The sequence below is a fragment of the Rattus rattus genome, chromosome 2 (assembly GCF_011064425.1).
Source record: "Rattus rattus isolate New Zealand chromosome 2, Rrattus_CSIRO_v1, whole genome shotgun sequence".
NCBI classification, from domain to species: Eukaryota; Metazoa; Chordata; class Mammalia; order Rodentia; family Muridae; genus Rattus; species Rattus rattus.
In genome coordinates, this window is record NC_046155.1 from 172,308,714 (window position 1) to 172,329,456 (window position 20,743).

Genomic DNA, 20,743 nt, shown 5'->3' on the forward strand with positions numbered 1-20,743 from the left:
TGTGGATCAGGATTGGCTGGGAATGTTCTGCCCCACTGCCTGCCCCCAGTGAAAGCAATACTCAAACTGGTTCCAGCCAGCTTTCTTCCCACTGGCCCAACCTCCTACCCAGATTCCTTCGAATTTCATCAGTGGGAGAAAGGCCTGGGGCTTCCCCAAGGGTATAAAGAAGGGCAAGGAGAGGCTGGGCTGTGGCAGGAGGAGAGCCAAGAGTCACTTCCTGGGCTCTGTGGACCACCTGGGAAATGCCCTGAAGAATGTCTCCTTTGGAAAGTCTGGTGAATACCCATAGGTGGAGCAGAGGAGACTACTGGGCTCAGTCTGTTCTACTAGGACCTCACCCGCAGCTCGAGACTGCAATCTTCACTATGGAAGGATTCCAAGGTACTGACCATCCTGGGCCACAGACAGCATCGACCTCAGGAGAAAAGAGGGGCATAAGGGGCTGGAGGGAAAGGCTAGCCTCGGAAGGGGCAGAGAGGGCTTGTTGGAGGAGGAAGCAGGGTTTCTCTGTGTGACTTTGGCTGTCCTACAACTCACTCTGCAGGCCAGGCTGACTGTGAATGGCAAGACCCACCTGCCTCTGCCTCCCTGCTGGTATTAAAGGCATGCACCACCACCACCAGCCTCCATCACAGCTTTTGAAGGACAGTGTTATCCACTGGAATCTCAGCCCTCACAAGGCTGAGGCAGAATTATTGGAACTCAGAAGAAGCTACCCTGGGTCACCTGTAGTGAGTGGCAGGTCAATTTGGGCCACACGGTGACACACTGTCTCAAACCAAAAAGGATATTCAGGATGGATATAGGTTTTATGAAAATACGACACCATCTTTTCATTGTTGAAAAGGTTTTTTTTAACCTTTCAATAACGTAAAATTACGTTTCTTTATTTACCGTGAGCGTGCGCACACTCATGAAAGTGTTGGAGCCAGAGGACAACTCTCATTCTTAGCAGGCTCTCTCCTTCTACCACGTGGGGCCTGGAGACAGAACTCAGGTCTTCAAACAAGGCAGCAAGTACCTTTATTCAGTGACCCCTCTCACCCTGTTTCTGTAGTCTTCCCGGCAGCCATGTTCTTCTGGCTTAGTAAGAAAAGCAGCCCTCACCCGCACGTGGTTCTGTCATGCATTTGTTTCCGTTCCCACAATTCATCGGGTTAAACCCAAGTCCACCCACAGGACTGTACACATTTCAGCGGCCAAAGGCACCGAGCTAAGAGCTAAAGACATAAACGATCCATTTCCTGCTGGCCTTTAAACCCGCCTCTTTCCTAGAAAGTGATTTCTGGGAGGTCCGTAGCTCCCACTGGGGGACAGGAAGACCCCGTAGCCACAGGGTTCCTGTACAACTCTTAGATAAGTTTGCACACAGACAAGAGATTTGAATTCTGCAACAACGGAGAGAGAGTAGTTGAAGAACAAGAAATGAAGCTGGGGGGTTGGGGATTTAGCTCAGTGGTAGAGCGCTTGCCTAGCAAGCGCAAGGCCCTGGGTTCAGTCCCCAGCTCCGGAAAAAGAAAAAAAAAAAAAAAAAAAAGAAAGAAAGAAATGAAGCTGGAATGTGGAACCCAATCCACTTTACCAATACTGAACCACTTTGCCAATTTTGAACTGTTTAGGAATTTAAGTACCCATACTGTAAAAGAAAAAGGTTTTCTTTTCTTCTCTCAAGGAAGGGAGAGATGGGGGGAAGAAGAAAGCAAAGGAAGAATCGAGGGAGACGAGAGGCAGGATTAGAATCTGGACAGGTCACGTGACTGAGCAACGACCCTTTGCTTTTGTAGTTTATCTTATCACTTTACCTGTATGGGTCTTTCACCAGCATCTGTGTGATAATACCCACGTCTGACATCCCTAGAAGCGGAGAGAGGGTGTTAGATTGGCTGTATCTTTAGTTGTGAGCCGCTGTGCCGGTGCTGTGAAACGAAACCCGGTCCTTTGGAAGGACAGCCTCTCTCTCCAGCCTGTAAATCCCTTCTGACACAGCAGGAAGTCAGGACCCTTTGTGATTGCTGTGGAACCTAATCAGTACCCACCGAAGCAGCCTGACGTGGGAGGGATATGACCACGGGCTTCCCCCGGGTTCACAAAATGGCGACCTTGAGACTGAATTATTATGAAGAGTTGCCTGGGTCAAAAGCTTTGGTTTGTTCCAGCTAGCCCTGACTGGATTATCCCATTAATTTTCTTCCAAGTGCTGCCATGTGGTCAGTTATTTCTCCTCAGGTTCATGTAACCATCTTCCTCAGAGTTTGGGATGAACCTCCAGTGAGTGCCTCACTCTATCTCAGAAATCCTCTCTGTACCAGAAGTCTACCTCCCCACTTCCTGATTAAGATAAGAGGTCAATGGCAATTCATTGACAGGTGAGGCTTCCATACATTGCATAAGAGATTCTGTTTTTTTTGTTTGTTTGTTTGTTTTTTTTAACTGTTTTATAAATTAATTTACCTGTGTGTGTGTGTGTGTGTGTGTGTGTGTGTGTGTGTGTGTGTGCCTGTGTGCATGCACACATGTGTTAACACTCTATAGATGGGTCAGAGGACAACTGTCATTTCTGTCCTTCACCACAGGAGCCCTGGGGATTAGACTCATAGCCTCCAGCTTGATGATCAGTGCCTTTGCCCACTGAATCCTCTCATTGGTCCTTTTTCCCCCTTACTCTCTCTTTTTAACAAACAAACAAACAAACAAACAAAACCCCTAGTCTTTCTAGGTAGCCCTAGCTGGCCAGGAAGTCAATATATGGGCTGGCCTTGAACTTACCATCCTTCTGCTTCTGCCTCCTGCTGAGTCCAGCTCAGTGACAGAACGGATACTTAGCATGTGCAAGGCCCTGCGATCCATATCACCCTTGGTACCAGCTCAATAAACAGCTGACAAAGAACCAAAATAAAGAGAGAAAGAGGCTATTGTTTTAGACTAGGCTGCTGCCCTGGGCCCCAAAGACCTTTGAATGGGAATGCAGGAATAAGGCTAAAGAGATGGCTCAGTGGGTAAAATGTTTGCTGTTCATTTTCCTGAGGACTGAGTTCAATTCCAGGTACCCAAAAAAGGCTGGAGAGATGGCTCAGCGGGTTAGGAGCACAGGCTGTTCTTCCAGAGGTCCTGAGTTCAAATCTCAGCACCTACATGGCAGCCACAAGTGACTGTAACTCCAGTTCCAAGGGATCCATTACCCTCATGCAGTCAAAACATGCATGCACACGAGTTTAAAGTAAATTATTCTTTTTTTAAAAAAATAAAGAGGGGTTGGGGATTTAGCTCAGTGGTAGAGCGCTTGCCTAGCAAGCGCAAGGCCCTGGGTTCGGTCCCCAGCTCCGAAAAAAAGAAAAAAGAGAAAAAAAAAAAAAAGAAAATGTATGAGACTCGTTTGTCCACTTGTAATCCCACTACTGGAAAGGCAGAAAGCAAATCCTGAGCCAGATCAGTGACAGACTCTATCCCAAACCAAGATGGATGGCTCCTGTGTAACGGCACACAGGTTGGACCTCTGGCCTACACATTCACATACTCACACATGCACACAAGGATACATCTGTCATACCAAATCTACACAGACCACCCCCTGGACTGGCCCCTCACCTGGTCACATCACTCTCTGTCACTCCACTAGCTTCAGATTCCAATAATGGAGCCTGAGTCTCCCAGAGCCTAACCTCCAGCCCCCTAGTAACCTGGACTCTCCCACTCCTACATTACTCACCCTGGCTTCTCCTCTCTGAGGCTGGACCTGCCTCTTCTGCAGGACTGAGGGTAGGGGCTCCTCTGCTTCCTCTGTGTCCGTGACATGGGCTAGCAGTGAGCCAGCTACACAGAAGGGACTCCTGGGATGGGTCACTTCACAGTAAGGGAGGCCAGGTGTGGTGGTTCAGAATTGTAATCCCAGAACTCCGGAGGCTGAGGCAGGAGGATTGCTATAAATTCAATTCCAGGCTGGGTTACATAATAAGACCTTTTTGTTTTTATTTTAAGTGCTGCATTTGATGGTGACATTCTATAGTCATCTTAGCATTTGGGGCTTTTGTAAAAGCAGGGGGATCAGGAGTCCAAGGCCAGCCTCAGTGAGTTGGAACCCAGTGTGTGACACTGCGAAACATGAGATCCCATCTCAACAAACAAAACCAGGTGTGGGGCTGCAGCTCCCCGGTTCTGCATACAGCAACCCCAGTGCTATATAAAACTTGCATGGTGGTGCACCCCATTTAACCCAGCACTTAGGAGGTCGAGGCAGGAGCATCCAGAGTTCAAGGTCATCCTTGGCCACACAACAAGTTGGAGGTCATGAGAAAGCAGGTGTGCTGGGAATGGGGGCAGGGTTAGAAAGGAAAAGAAGAGAACAAGAGTTAGGGAGGTCTTGGGGAGGACCCTTGGTTTCCTGGAGGCTAAGGCAGGGAGCTTCCTGCCTCTGGTCTGGCTGGCTCTGCACCTGGGAACTGGAGAAGGTCGATCCTGCCCTTCCTCCTGACTTATTTACAAGCTGGCTTGTACAGTGCCCTGCAGGCCTCTCCCAGCTGTCACCTGTCAGACCCTGTGGTTTGTGGTACCAGCTGTCTGTCACTCCTTTCTAGGCCTAGAGGCCCAGCAATGGGGTGTCAGGTGTTGCCCTCTCTCCTACCCCACCTCCAGCATAGGCTGGGGGGGTGGAGAATTTCCTAGGGCACATGCCCTTGCCACAACTCCAGGCCCAGGATTGGAGCCCATAGGTGTCTCTAGGCTCAGATGACCTGAATAGAGAGACATTTGATGCTTCTGAGACAGGACATGAGAAAGGTAGAGGAATGGGGCTCAGGCAGAGGGATGGGACCTCAGACTCATTGGGGATCTTGGTTGAGAGGAGTTCGCCTGAGTCTCTCTGGTCCTTATGACTCAGGAGGATTCAGCACATGCCCCACTCAGGAGGCTAAGGCAGGAGGATTCCTGGGACTATTAGGGCAGCCTAGCCTATAGTGACATGCTTTTGTCTTCCAAAAAAACAAACAAACAAACAAACAAACAAACTATATGTGTGTGTGTGTGTGTGTGTGTGTATGTATGTATGTATGTATGTATGTATGTATGTATGTATGTATATCTCCAGGGCTGGAGAGATGGCTCAGTGGTTAAGAGTGCTGGCTGTTCTTCTAGAGTACCAGGGTTCAGTTCCCAGCCCCCATGTGTCTCATGATTGGCTGTAATGCCACATCTGATATTCTCTCTGACCTTCGGGGGCTCTATACATGCAAGTGGTGCATGGACGGACATGCAGGCAAACTCCCATACCTAGAATAGCAAATGGAAATTAAAATAAAATTAACAACAAAACAAGCAAAAACTATTACAAATCTGCCAGCCTTCAAGTCCGAGGATATGGTGGAATAGGTTAAAGGGGCTGGCGGCCAAGCCTGAGGACCAGAGTTCCAGTCTCAGGACCTACATGGCTCCTGACTCTCCAGCAAACTGTCATCTGATCTGACATTTTATGGTGTATTGCACACTCACTGACAGACACATTCAAACTAAATAAACAAAAGCTGACAGACAGACAGACAGACAGACACTAAATGAACAGAAGTCCAAGAGCAGCTGAGTACTCATTCTGAGCACCTCACTCCTGTTCTGGTAAACTGACATCGTGCCTTCGGCTAGAGGTGTACTCCACCTATCACTGGGAGAGAAAAAAAAAAAAAAAAAAAAAAAAAAAAAAAAAAAAAACCATGGGAACAGGATAGATCAAAGTCCAAACGCTAACTTCGTGGATGTAAAATGGCCCTGGTTGCCACAAGAGCGCCAGGGTTTGCGGCCATGCAGACAGTGGTTGTTTCAGTGAACTGTGCCAACCCAGAAGGAGGAAAAGCCAGGCTCACAGAAAGCTGTTCAGGTAACTCATTAAAAACGCCTACAACCCCAGCTCCAGGGAATCCGATGCCTCTGGCCTCTGTGGGCACTGCACTCATGAGTATATGCCCGCCACATACACATCATTAAAAATGAAAACCTTGGGGCTGGAGAGATGGCTCAGTGGTTAAGAGCACCGACTGCTCTCTGCCCGATCACCGCCATCATGGATTTGAGTCGTGTACAGCCCATCAAGCTGGCTAGGGCAACCAAAGTGCTGGGTAGGACCGGGTCGCAGGGACAGTGCATGCAGTTGTGAACAGAATTCATGGACGACACCAGCCTTTCTATCTTCTGAAATGTCAAAGGCCCTGTTCGGGAGGGTGATGTGCTCACCCTATGGGAGTCAGAAGAGAAGCTCTAAGGTTGCGCTGACCTTGCTGATGGGTCCTAGATATCAAATACTTAGCCCATGGAGTGACCTGAAACTGTTAAATAAAGCATTTGTATTAGAAAGAAAGAAGGGGGGGGGGTTGGGGATTTAGCTCAGTGGTAGAGCGCTTGCCTAGCAAGCACAAGGCCCTGGGTTCGGTCCCCAGCTCCGAAAAAAAGAAAGAAAGAAAGAAAGAAAGAAAGAAAGAAAGAAAGAAAGAAAGAAAGAAGGGAAGGAAGGAAGGAAGGAAGAAAGGAGCACTGACTGCTTTTCCTGAGGTCCTGAGTTCAATTCCCAGCAACCACATGGTGGTTTACAGCTATCTGTAATGGAATCTGACGCCCTCTTCTGGTGTGTCTGAAGACAGCTACAGTGTACTCAAACACATAAAAGAAATAAATATTCTTAAAAAAAAATGAAAACCTTTAAAACAAAAACCATTGCATGATCCATACAACCTCCTGATTTGTGTTTCCTCACGGAAAGCCTCATCGTCAAGTTCAGCCTCTCTATTGGTACCGTATGATTATTATGTTTGTTTTTATAACAAGTACACAGATATGAATAAATAGTTCTAATGAAAATTAACTTTAAAAAAAACAAGGTTCTATAGTTTCTTGGTGATGAAGACGTGGATGAGGGAAAAAAATCAGCATCTAAATTTATTTCAGCCTCACTCACAGCTGTATGTGAGTGTGTGTATGTGTGTATGTGTGTGTACATGTATATATGTATGTGAATGTATGTTTGAGTATGTGTGTGAGCACCTGTGTATATGTGTGTGAATGTGTAGGTGTGTATAGGTGTGTATGTGTGAGTGTGTGTATATGTGTGTATAGTGTGAGTGTGTGTATATGTGTGTGTATGTGTGTGTGAATATATGTGTGTCAGTGTATGTGTATAAGTTTGTATGTGTGTGTGTGACTGTGTTTGTGTGTGTGTGTGAGTGTGTATGTATGTGTGTGTGTGAGTGTGTTTGTAAGTGTGTGTGTGGTGTGGTATATGCATGTGTTCTTTTAGTGCACACAGGAGTGCAGGTGCACTCCTCAACCACACTCCACTGTTAGTTTTTTGAGGCAGGGCCTCTCACAGATCCTGGATCTTACAGAACTTTGGGGAGCAGCTCAGAGCACAGAGCAACAGGGCCACAGAGCCACGTCCATCTTTTATGTTGGTTCTGGGGATCCAAACTCAGGTCCTCTTGCTTAAGTGGCAGCCACTTTACTGACTGAGTCCTTTCCCCTGCTCTATTTTATATTACTTTAAAGATATTTCATTCCGGGGCTGGAGAGATGGCTCAGTGGTTAAGAGCACTGACTGCTCTTCCAGAGGTACTGAGTTCAATTCCCAGCAACCACATGGTGGCTCACAACCATCTGTAAAGGGATCTGATGCCCTCCTCTGGTGTATCTGAGACAGCTACAGTGTACTGATGCATAAAATAAATGAATAAATCTTTAAAAAAAAAAAAGATATTTCATTTCGTGTGTCTGGCTGGCCTTGCTATGTAGCGAAGGTCATCCTGAACTTCTGATAATTCTGCCTTCAACTTCCCGGTGCTGGGATTATAGGAACATGGCACCATGCATGGCATCCATGAGGGCCCAACTCAGGCCTTGTGCTGGCTTGCAAGGTCCTCTGCCAGCTGAGCCACCTCCCCAGCCTGAACTACTTTTCGACTGAGGTGAACGAATCAATTCCAGAGCTTGTTGGGCAAAGCTACAACAGGGTTTTCAACCTCGCAAACAGGTCCAAATGTGACAGGGTTAAAACAGGGTTAACCTGGCAAGAGGTCATAGGAAGTCAAGCCCTGAAGTCCCTTCTCCTGGAGAAAGACATGAGCAGCCAGAGTGGTTGTGGGGAGGGTGGGACAGCACCCATCTTTGAGAGCTGTCCATGTGGAGTTTATAAGGAGTCATGATGAGGTGTCTTACTGCAACCTTTTCAAGTCAAGCTATGAAACCCTATCCAAAGGCTTTGTCCCATCGAAGGGTCTGAGCGGTGAAGTTGGCTCCAAGAGATGCCTGTGTCCTCTGACACACTTGCTGGTGGGCGTGGAAATGGGTACAGCCTCCTTGGAACTCTGAAGGCTGCCTGGCAAGTGTTCACAGTGGGACCTCCCACAGCCTTTGACCCAGCAGTCCTTTGAGGGATGCCTGCCTGTTGCAGTGTAGTCTGTTGTGCAAGCTCTTCCTGAAGCCCTGGGTGGGAAGTGAGGAAGGGACCCAACTACTGAGTGTGGTGCCACACGCCGGAATTCCCAGCACTCAGGAAGCTGAGGCAGGAGGATGGTGAGCTCCAGGGAAGCTGGTCAGAGTGCCTCATGCCTTTAATCTCAGCACTCGGGAAGTAAAAGGCAGGTTCGAGTTTGAGGCCATCCTGGTAGTGACTTCTGGCCAACCAGGGCTATAGAGTGAGACTGTGTCCCAAGAAGAAAACCAAAGGAGAAGGAAGAGGAGGAGGAGAAAGAAAGAGGAAGAAGAGGAGGAAAAGAGGAGGCCGAGGAGAAGTAGTGGTGGTGGCGGCGGCAGCAGCAGTAGTAGTAATGGAGATAGCTCAGGGATAAAGGAAGTAGGACTGAAATGTTGGTGATCCTAGTTTGATCCTGGGAAATGAATGGAAATGAAGGCATGTAAATGACTGGATGTGGGGACTAAGGAGGTGGCTCAGTGATGAAGGCAGAAGACTGAGGACTGGAGTTTGGATCCCCAGAAACCCACATAAATGTCAGTGTGGGATTAATGCCCACCTATAATTCTAGCTTTAGAAAACAGAGACAGGTTTAGAAAACAGATAGCAAGATGGTTAGTCAGCCTAGACATAGGAGCAAACTCTGGCCCATAGGGGAGCCCCTGCCTCAATGGGGGCCACAGAGAATGATTCTCAACAGCAAGCTCAGGTCACATACACACATACATAATCAAGTGAATGTGCATATATGCCCACACACACGTGCCCATACACATGCAAACATGTGTGCACACATATGTGCACATGCACACACACACACACACATGAAATGGGAGGGGAACTGGATGACGTATCATGCAGCCTACATTCTCAGGATTCTTACCCAAGTTGGGAGGCAGGGCCAGTGAATGGCCTAGAAGCCGAGTGAGGGTGGGTGCTGCAGTACACGATACAGGAGCAGAAACAAGAGACACCCAACTTCGACATAGAACTGACTTCTCTCCCAGTTGTTGTTGGGATATCCTTGGCTACCTGTGCTCACATGCACATACCCACCCTCACCTCCTACATAATTAAAAATAACAAAGACATTCTTTATTTTTGACAATTTCATATATGTACACTCTGAAATAAGATCCTATCTACCCCATTTCCCTCTCTAGCTTTGCTGATGCCACACTCTTAAACTTATTTATCAATTTATTGTTTATAACTAAGTCCAGTTACTGTGGCCCATATGTGCATGGGTGCGAGGCCTTTCGCTGGATCACAAGAATCATATTAGGGGTCATATTTTCAAAGAACAATTCTCCCATCCCACTGAGATGGTTCAGAGGGTAAAGGTACTTGGCTCCAAGCCTGAAGACGTGAGTTCGATTTCTCAGGCCCCACGTGGTAGGAAGAAAACATTAACTCCTGAAAGTTTTCTTTTATCTCCATGCACATGCATGCATATAGCTGAACATACACAGGCACAAATGAGAAAATGTAACAAAAAATAAACTCACCATTTAAAACACATGCATGAACATCACCACCACCACCACCACCACCACCACCACCACCACCAGATTTGAGAATGTGGCTTAGTTGGTACACTGCCTACCTAGAGTGCAGAAAGCTCTTGGGGCCCTTCCCAGCCCATCATAGACTGAAATGTCAGCACTGAAGAGGCTGAGGCAGGAGGATTGCTTTGAGATTAAGGCCAGCTGTGCTATGTAGCAAGACTGTCATACTAACATTCCTGAGAAGCTTTGGCTTCTGTGCTTATAACACATATACACTCTCTCACACACACATTCACACACATACTCACATATATACACATACAGACATACACTCTCTCACATACATACATACACACACATAATTCACACATACACACACTCACATACACATACATACATTCACACACTTACATATAAACACAGACATACACACACAGTCACACACATACATATATACACACATACATTCACACATACACACATGCAGACATACGCATACTCACACACATACATACACACATACATTCACAGATATACACACTTACATATACACACATACACACACATATACACACATGCAGACATACATACTCAGTCACACACATACATATATACACACACGCTCACACATATATACGCACACAGACACACATGCATGCATGCATGTGTGCACACACACAGAGTTGGATTTGTAGATCAGGTGACCAGAAGAGTGGGTTTTTCTTTTTCTCTTCTTTCTCTATTTTTTTGAGACAGGATCTCATTCAATCTAGGCTGACTTCCTGCCTCCAGAATGCTGAGATTACAGGTGCGTACCCCAACACCTCGCTCAGAGCGGTGTTACTCATAAGACAGGAACTGGGGTGCAAATTTGAGATTTTAGAGAAAGCTTAACCAAAGGTGACATATGAACAAAGGCCAAAAGGAAGAGAGAGAGTGAACCATGGGGGTTTTCTGGGTAAGGATGGGCACATGGCCCTTAGCCAAGAGCAAGGCCCTGGGACAGGAAAAGTCAGAAGCAGTGCACTGTGGGTAGAGAAGTGAGACACAGTCCTAGGGCCACTTGATCATTTGGTAGGGGCTGGGAATATAGCTGGGTGGTAAAAAAAAAAAAAAAAAAAATGCTTGCCTGGTTTGAGGAAGACCCTGAGTTTAATCCCCCAAACAAAACAGTTGGCATTAGCTTCCTCATCCTGGAGTTCTGTCAGCTGGCGCCTTGGCGTGTGCTGGGTGGGATCAATCCTCAGTTCTCTAGAGTGTATTGCTAAACTTTTAGGAATTTCGCAAGCTCGATGTTTTTTTCCCCTTCCTCTTGTTCTGTAGCCCTGGCTGTCGACCAATCAATCTAGCTATGAATTTATGGCCATCCTCCTGCCTCTGCCAACCCAGTGCTGAGATTATAGGTATGTGCCACCATGCTTCTCTTTTTCAAGTTAGTGGATAAACATGGATCAGTGCTCTTGCTTCGGTGTGACAGGCTCTCACGTGGCAGAGTAACCTCAAATTCCCTGTAGTGACTGAAGCTGGCTTTGATCCTGCGTTGATTTGTGTTCATCTCCGAGTGTCAGGATAAAGGGTTGAAACACTGTCTTAGAGTTTCCATTGCTGTGACGAGACACCATGACCAAGGCAACTCTTATAGGGACAACATTTAATTGGGGCTGGCTTCCAGGTTCAGAGGTTCAGTCCATTATCATCCTGGCAAGAACTATGGCAGCGTCCAGGAAGGCATGGTGCTGGAGGAGCTGAGAGTTCTACAGCTTATTCCAAAGTCGAACAGAAGACTACTGACTTCCAGGCAGTTAGAAGAAGGGTCTCAAAACCCATGGCCACAGTAACACACTTCCTTCAACAAGGCCACACCCACTCCAACAAGGCCATCCCTCCTAATAGTGCCACTCCCTGCCAAGCATATGAAACCACCACTACTAGTACCCACTACACCTACCTATTGAACCCAAGGCTATGCGAAGGTGAGGTAAACGTTCTATGAGCATCGAGGTCTGAGGACTGTTGGTATTCTGTCTAAGCTCCACCCCCACAGCTACCTAGGAACAGCCAGGTATGCTCCGCCCTACAGTTGCCTAGCAACAGCCAGCTGTGCCTGACGATGTAAGGGGCTGATTGCCTCCTCCTCTCTGTCTTACTTTTCTCTTACTCTTTGTTCTTTTCTGTTCTTGCTCCCTTCCCGCCTCCCACCACCTGCCCATGGCCGCCGGCCTTTCCTCTCTTCTACTCTTCTCTCATTAAACTTCTCCACGTGGAACCATGTTGTCTGGGTGCGTTCTGTACAGGCATGGGCTGAGATTTAAACCCTAACAAGGACGACTTGTCCAAATTGGTGTTTTCCTTCCACCATGATGATCAAACAGGTCATCAACCTTGGGATCTATCGCCTTTACTGAATAAACCACCTTGCCAGCCCATATTGTGTTTAAATTAGGAACTCATGGCACCAAGACTGGCTTTGAACTCCTAATCCTTGTGCATCAACCTACAACTACTGGTATAACAGATGTATGTCACCTTGCCTGACTCAAATGCACTCTTTTTATTTTATTTATTTTAATTTCATTAAAGTTATTTATTTTAGCCAGGCAGCTGTAGGTCACACCTTTAATCCTTAGCTCGGGAGACAGAGGCAGGTGGATCTCTGTGAGTTCCTGGCCAGCCTGGTCTACATAGCTAGTTTCAGAACAGCCAGGGCTACACAGAGAAACCCTGTTTTAAAGAGAAAGGAAGGAAGGAAGGAAGGAAGGAAGGAAGGAAGGAGGGAGGGAGGGAGGGAGGGAGGGAGGGAGGGAGGAAGGAAGGAAGAGTTTCTTATTTTATTTTGTGTGGTGAGTGTTTTTCTAGATCCCCTAGAACTGGAATTACAGACAGATAGATTGTTGTGGGCTGCTGTGTAGATGCTGGGATTAAACTCAGGTCCTCTGCAAGAACAGCAAGTGTTCTTAACTGCTGAGCCATCTCTCTAGCCCAGGAATCCATCCTTAAGTAAGAAAACAATAAGACTTAGGGCCTGTGAGTGTCCTAAGTAGAACTTTCTCCATCTGTGCTTGCATAACAGCTACTTTAAGAGCAAATACACGGCGCTGGGACCCTGGACTGGGCCTGGTCCAAGTGCACAGGCTCTGCCCTTCCCTGCTGGTGGCCCTCTGAGCATTCCACAGGGAGGCCGGGCCTGCTGGGGGCCTCTGATGTGGGCACTTCAGAGCCTCCACCTCTGGCCCATAGCCTATCCAGCTGGAGCCTTTGAGGATGGGATAAAGCAGGCTGGGGTACCTCCTGGGAAGCACCTCAGGGCATGGAAGAGGGGAGAGGAGAGAGAGGTGGGTCTTCACCACTTCTTCCTGTCCAGTGCATGCCATGTGCCTTCAATTATCAATTCCCATGTATTTTTTAAAGTGTTCTATAAAAAGTACTAGTCAGAGAGCAGGAGGTGGGTGGAGGTGGGGGAGAGATGGAGAGAGAGAGAGAGAGACTGAAGAAGGATGAGGAGGCGGCTGGAGCAAAGAATGACCCAGCCTCGAGGGCAGTGGAGGTTGCCAAGCTTCCTCAATTTGTTCCAGAAGGTCCAGCAATGGAATGTTCTCCAAACAGCCCATAGAAGGCTCTGGGAAGCAAGGGCCGCCCCTCAGGCTGGGCCTCTGGAAACTGCTGAATTGTCTCTCAAAAGGGCACACAGACCCCTCCATCCCAAGGTAAAAAGATCCCCTAACATTCCAGCTGCCTCCAAGTGTCCTGTGGTGGATGAAAGCTGTGTGCGCCCCAGGGTGTGGGGGAGCCCTGACCCACAGCACCGCTGGGCTTTCCCAACACTACCCTCCCTCCCAGCATCCCCTTTTCTATGTCTCCTTCCTTCCAAGTTTTCCTCTCTGTTCTGTCTAACCCTCCCTTCCTCCTTCTCCCATTTTCTTTCTCTCTTTCTCAAAGCATTTTTTGGAGGGGTGGGGGTGGGGGCAGAAACAGGAAAATGCAGCTGGATCTCTGTGAGTTCCAGCCAGGCCTGTCTCTGTACTGAGTTCCAGGCGAGCCAGAGCTACATAATGACTTATTTATTAAAACATCATCACAAGTCGGGCAGTGGTGGCACATGGCTTTAATCCCAGCATTTGCAAGGCAGAGTCAGGTGCATTTTTATGAGTTTAAGGCCAGCCTGATCTACAGAGGGAGTTCAGGACAGCCAGGCTACACAGTGGGACCCTGTCTTAGAAAACAACAACAAGGGGCTGGAGAAATGGCTCAGTGGTTAAGAACATTGACTGTTCTTCCAAAGGTCATGAGTTCAAGACCCAGAAACCACGTGGTGGCTCACAACCATCTGTAATGGGATCTGAAACCCTATTCTGGTGTGTCTGAAGACAGCTACAGTGTACTTATATATAATAAAAAATAAATCTTAAAAAGAAAAAAAAACAGAAAACAGATATGTGTGTGTATGTATGTATGTATGTATGTATATGTATGTGTGTGTGTATATATGGTGCTTTTTTGTAAATAAACAACATAACATAAACTATGGTCTCCCTGTGTAGCCTAAGCTAGCCTGGAACTCACTACGTAGCCACAGATGACCTCCAACTTCTCTTCTTCCTGTCTGCATCTTCCCAGTGCTTGGGATATTGGCATGAGCCACCAGACCTGGTTTCCTGAGGTGCTGGGAGGCCTACCCAGGGTTTCCTGCACACCAAGCAAGTATTCTGCCAGCTAAGCTGCATCCCTAGTCCTTTTCCCTTTGCTGAGACAAGGTCTTGTGATATCCACATTGGCCTCAGATTTGAAACCATCCTCTCGCCCAGCGTCCCAAGTACTTGGGTAATCAATACACACCACCAAGCCCAGATTGGAAAATCTGTTCCTCGTTCTTCTGTCAGCCGGACCTCCCTCCCCAGCGGGGCAGTGCCCTCACCACCAGCTCCTGTCCTCAGCCTCTTAGCACACAGTTTCCCCTGCCAGACCTCCCTCCCCACCTATTGGCTTGTTATGATTGCTTCTGCAATTTCACCTCTGTGGCCTGACTTCCGCTCTCCTCGGGCAACTCGCCAAGAGAGAAAGCAGAACTGGCATCCTGCTGAAGGCTGGAAAAAAAGGGATGGTTGAGAAGACCTTCCATTGAAGGGGTCACTGCCCTGAGAGAGAGAGAGAGAGAGAGAGAGAGAGAGAGAGAGAGAGAGGTGAAAAGGTGGACCAATAGGTTGGAACCTGTGAGGGACTGAAGGGACAGCAGGGAGCAGGGGCGGGGGGTGGGGCATGCAGGGAGAGGGAGTGGTGGGGAAATGGGGGCTCAGACTGTACTGAGCATGCACTGCAGGTGCTAGAATGAGGCTGTGGAGCCTCCAGGCTAAGAGCTTAGCTCCACTCTGCCCTTCTATTTTTATCTCACATCGCTTCAATGCTGCCCAGTGGGCATCTGGCTGGTACAGACCAGACACCATGAGGGTGTAGAGTTGTCATGACAACCACATGTTTATCACTTTGGGCTGAATGATGAAGCCTGGCATCTATCTCCATAGAAACGGAGAGAGCCACATGTTAGAGGGAGAGGTCTCTATGCAAATAAGGACTGATTTCTTTCTTCCTTTCTTCTTTTTCTCTGTCTCTCTCTCATTCACGTGTGTGTGTGGTGCATGTGTGCATGTGGATATACATGCACACGTATGCACGTGCTTGTGGAGGCCAGAGGTTAACATCAAGTGTCTTCCTCAAGAAACTTACTTTTCGGGCTGGAGAGATGGCTCAGCGGTTAAAAGCACTGACTGCTCTTCCAAAGGTCCTGAGTTCAATTCCCAGCAACCACATGGTGGCTCACAACCATCTATGATAAGATCTGGGGTCATCTTCTGGCCTGCAGGCACACATGCAGACAGAAAGCTGTATGATGTATACATAATAAATAAATAAATATTTGAAGAAAAAGAAACTTATTTTTCTTTTTTTTTTTTTAATCTTTTTTTTTTTTTTTTTCCGGAGCTGGGGACCGAACTCAGGGCCTTGTGGTTGCTAGGCAAGCGCTCTACCACTGAGCCAAATCCCCAACCCCTGAAACTTATTTTTCAATTAAAAATTATTATTTATCAAAAATAATAATAAAAAAGTCATTATGAGTATATGTCCCCATCATGTGTGGTCGCCACAGGTTTCTCTGTGCAGCCCTGGCTGTCCTGTAACTGGCTCTGTCCAGCAGGCTGCCCTCCAATGCTCAGAGATCCGCCTGCCTCTGCCTCTGAGTGCTGGGCTTAAAGTCGCAAGCCACCGCTGCCTGCTGGAAGGACAACTTTGTAGTCTCTCTTTCCACCTCTCTGTGGATTCCAAGAACCAAGCCTAGGCTGCCAGGCTTCTGTAGTGAGTGCCCTGTGCCCATTAGCTGCTGTTTGCTTGCTTGTTGGCCTGTTTTGTTTCTGTCAGTGTCACAAGCTAGAAGAAACCTCCACTGAGACATTGCCTTCAATTCAGACTTCAATTCAGACCCTCTATGCGGCATTTTCTTGACTGAAGTGAGAAAGTCCAGCCCACTGGGGATGGTGCCACCCCTGAACGGGTGGTGCTGGATGCTAGAAGAAGGAAGCCAGACAATGGTGGCCCACAGTGGTGATGCACAGTGGTGGTCCATGCCTTTAATCCCACCACTTGGGAAGGCAGAGGCAGGCAGATCTCTGAGTTTGAGGTCAGCCTGGTCTACAGCGAAAGCTCCAGGACAGCCAGGGATACACAGAGAAACCCTGTCTTGGAAAACCAAAAGAGAGAAAGAAAGCATGGGAGCACACCAGCGAGCAGTACTCCTCCATGGTCTCTGCTCGCCCTCCTTCCGGCATCCAGGCTCCTGCCTTGGATTCCCTTGATGGTGGATTGTAAGCTATACAGTGAAGTAAATCCTTTCTTCTCACACTGCTTCTGGTCATGGTGTTTATCACAGCAATGGAAACCATGACTGAGACATGCATTTACCCCCTAAGCCATTGCCCTGGCTCACCCACTTATGTTTTGAGACAGGGTCTGTCTTAGTTAGGGTTTCCATTGCTATGAAGAGACACCATGACCAAGGCAACTCTTATAAGGACAACATTTAACTGGGGCTGGCTTCCAGGTTCTGAGGTTCAGTCCATTATCATCAAGGCAGGAAGCATGGCAGCATTCAGACATGGCGCTGGAGGAGCTGTTCTGCATCTTGTTCCAAGGGCAAATGGAAGGCTGGCTCCTCAGTGGTTCTGAAGAAGGTCTCATTGCCCACCCCCACAGTGACACTCTTCCCCCCACAAGGCCACACCTCCTAATAGTGCCAAGCAGATTCAAACCACCACAGGGTCTCTCTCTGATTCTAGGAAATCAGCAATTGCATGGCCAGTGAACTCCAGGAAATCCTCCTGTCTCTGATGCCCCCACACCGCCACTGCTGGGGTACAGGCGTGCGTGTACCATGCTCAGCTTTAAAAAATTTCTTTGTACACTTATTTTTAATTTTGAGTAGTATGAGTGCCATGGTGTGAGTGCCGTGGTGTGAGTGCCATGGTGTGAGTGCCATGGTGTGAGTACCATGGTGTGAGTGCCGTGGTGTGAGTGCCGTGGTGTGAGTGCCGTGGTGTGAGTACCATGGTGTGAGTGCCATGGCTGAGTGCCATGGTGTGAGTGCCATGGTGTGAGTGCCATGGTGTGAGTGCCTTGGTGTGAGTGCTGTGGTGTGAGTGCCTTGGTGTGAGTGCCTTGGTGTGAGTGCCATGGATGAGTGCTGTGGTCAGGGTATAATTTGAAGGAGTTGATTTTCTTCCTCCACCCACTTGAGGGTTCTGGGGATTAGACTCATGTTATTAGGTTTGGGGGGCAAATGCTTTTGCCCACGGATGTCCACCGTTTCCACGGGAGCTGGAGATCGGAACTCCTGTCTTCATGCTTGCACAGCAAGTACTTCACCGATTAAACTATTTTCCCAGCCCGGAGAATCAAAAACAAACCAAATAAAAAACTAAAACATACTCGAGGTTAGCCAGGTCTACAAAGCTCATCTCCCCCACAGAGAAACCCTATTTCAAAAATAAAACAAACAAACAAAGCAACAACAACAACAACAACAACAACAACAACAACAAACCAAGCGAACAAACATTAACAGTAACAACAAAACTCCCCAGTTATTCACTTATTTAGTTTTGGTACAACTGTGGATTGAACCTAGGCATCAAACATAGAAGGCAAGTACTCTACCACTCTGCTACAACCCTAGGTTCACAACAAATATTTACAGAGGACTTCCAGTGCCCCAAGAACAACACTGGTACTAGGGTACAATGGTAAACAATCATGAAACAAAATCCCAGTTTTCTCCCATATTGCATTTCTGTTAGCATAAGGGAAAAGGATGATAGACTAGAAAATGGATAAAAACTCATAGTGATGTATAGTTGCTTATAGAAACAGAGTGAAAGAGAACTGGGGCGTGGCTCAGTGGTAGAGCCCCTGCCTGGAATCCTCCAGTGAGGGGCTGGGGGCGTGGCTCAGTGGTAGAGCCCCTGCCTAGAATCCTCTAGTGAGGGGCTGGGGGCGGGGCTCAGTGGTGGAGCCCCTGCCTAGAATCCCCCAGTGAGGGGCTGGGGGCGGGGCTCAGTGGTAGAGCCCCTGCCTAGAATCCTCCAGTGAGGGGCTGGGGGTGGGGAGCTCAGTGGTATACCACTTTACTAGGTATATGGAAGGAAGGTTCTCACTTCAATATAGCAACATGAAAGAATAAAGCTGATATGCTTTGTATCGGCACTAGGGATGGAATACAGAACTTGTGCCTTCGGCTATACACTGAGTTGCACCCTTGCCTGCATAGGTAATTTTTAAAAAGAAACGTTTTACTTTTAATTATGTGTATATGTGAGTATCTATGTGTGAGTATGTGCCCATGAGTGCTGGTACCTGTGGAAGCCTGAAGAGGACGCCAGGTTCCCTGAAGCTCGAGTCACAAGGGATCATAGATTGTCTGGTGTGAGTGCTGGGAATAAAACTTGGGTCCTCTGCTAGGACAGAGGATCTCTCTGTCGACTGTTGGACCATGTAAGAAATTTTACATTCTGTTTTTTTTTTTTTTTTTTTTTTTTTTTTCCCAGAGCTGAGGACCGAACCCAGGGCCTTGTGCTTGCTAGGCAAGCGCTCTACCACTGAGCCAAATCCCCAACCCCCGAAATTTTACATTCTGAATGCAATAGTTGCATTAAAAAAAATAAGTCATTTTAAGAGTACCTTTTTTTAATAATCTATTTTTATTTAATGTGGGTTTTGTTTTTTGTTTTTTGTTTTTGTTTTTATTTTTGTTTTTGTTTTTTGTTTTTGTTTTGCCTGCACATATGTCTGTGTAATGATATCCGATACTGGAATTACAGACAGTTGTGAATAATTGCTGAGCCATCTCTCCAGCCTGAGAGTATCTTTTATATAATTTAACTTCAGGAAGCAGAATAACAACTGTGGGGGTTGGGGGGGAAGTCAGCTTACAAGACAAGAGGAAGTGTGAAGGTGAGAAGTCAAGATGCCTAGTGGGAGGTTGTCTTGGATCATTTTTCCAGGTAGGGGTGTCATTCCATGACAGTAGCACAGCTACTCCCTCATGGACAGCAGCCTGAAGAGGTCACTTTCTGCGAAGATCTCTGATCGGCCAAACTGGGATCTACAACTTCGGTAAAGAAATAAATTTCAGAATAAACAACCATGAAGCAGCGATGGTGTTTATGAAAGAGAATCAGGCATGCTGGTAGGATATGCTGGAGGACAAGAGGCAGCGCTATCACGAGTTTGAGGCCATCTTTGCACTACCCCTTTTCCTTTGGGGAAGAGAGAGAGAGAGAGGGAAAAAGAGAGAGAGAGTTAGTTCAGTGGTTAGAACAGTATTGCTCTTGCAAACGACCAGAGTTTGGTTCCCAGCACTCAGATCCTTCCCGATGCCTGTAATTCTAACTGCAGGGGATTCGGCAACACCCTTTTCTGGCTTCCTTCTCCCAAGCTTGCCAGGCCTGGTGGTGTGCTGGCAGCTGTTCGGAAGCTGGTAGCTGGCTCGGAAGCTCTACGGTGATTGTTTTCATTGGGCAGGAGATAATGGTGCTGGAGTGGCTGTCAGGGTTGGCTGTGTTCCAAGGCTGAATCAACAGGATTTCCTGCAAGACCGGATGTGGAATGTGAGTCAGGAATCCCCCTCAGAGACTCGAGGCTAAGAGCCAGATAGGACTGTGGTTCCTCTGTAGCTCCAGAAAGCAGGCTCTGCCCGGCCCTAACTGCACCTGGCACAGGGAGCACCCTACTTGTGCTGTATGAATTCTAGTGGATGTTGTAGCCAATTTGGGGATTACATCCTGAGTGGGAGGCCTCTGGCTGACCCTGGTTAACCTTGACAAGGCTCCAGCAGGTGTCAGGCCTGAGGCCAATTTTATCTCCAATCTCACATTTCCCCTTTGGATTTGGCTGGATTCTCTCTTCCCTAGGACTGAAGAAAAGTAATCTCGTCCACCTTCACTTTGAATTCATTTCACTGATGGCAAAGCACTCCCTGACCTTTCTGTCAGGCTGCTCTTTTGTTCTAAGGATGGAGACCAGGCATCTACATTGTAAATGGGAACCCTATCCCTATCCCTACTCAAGTAGACTCAAGACAAACATTCAATGCACCCCTGCCTCAAGAGTGGGCATGGGGATGTAGAGCTCAGCGGTTAAGTGCACTGGCTGCTCTTCCAGAGGAATGTTCAATTCCGGGTTCCTACTGCTCACGTCAGTTCTAGGGGGACCCCCAACATGTCCTCTTCTGATCTATGTGGGTACCAAGCAC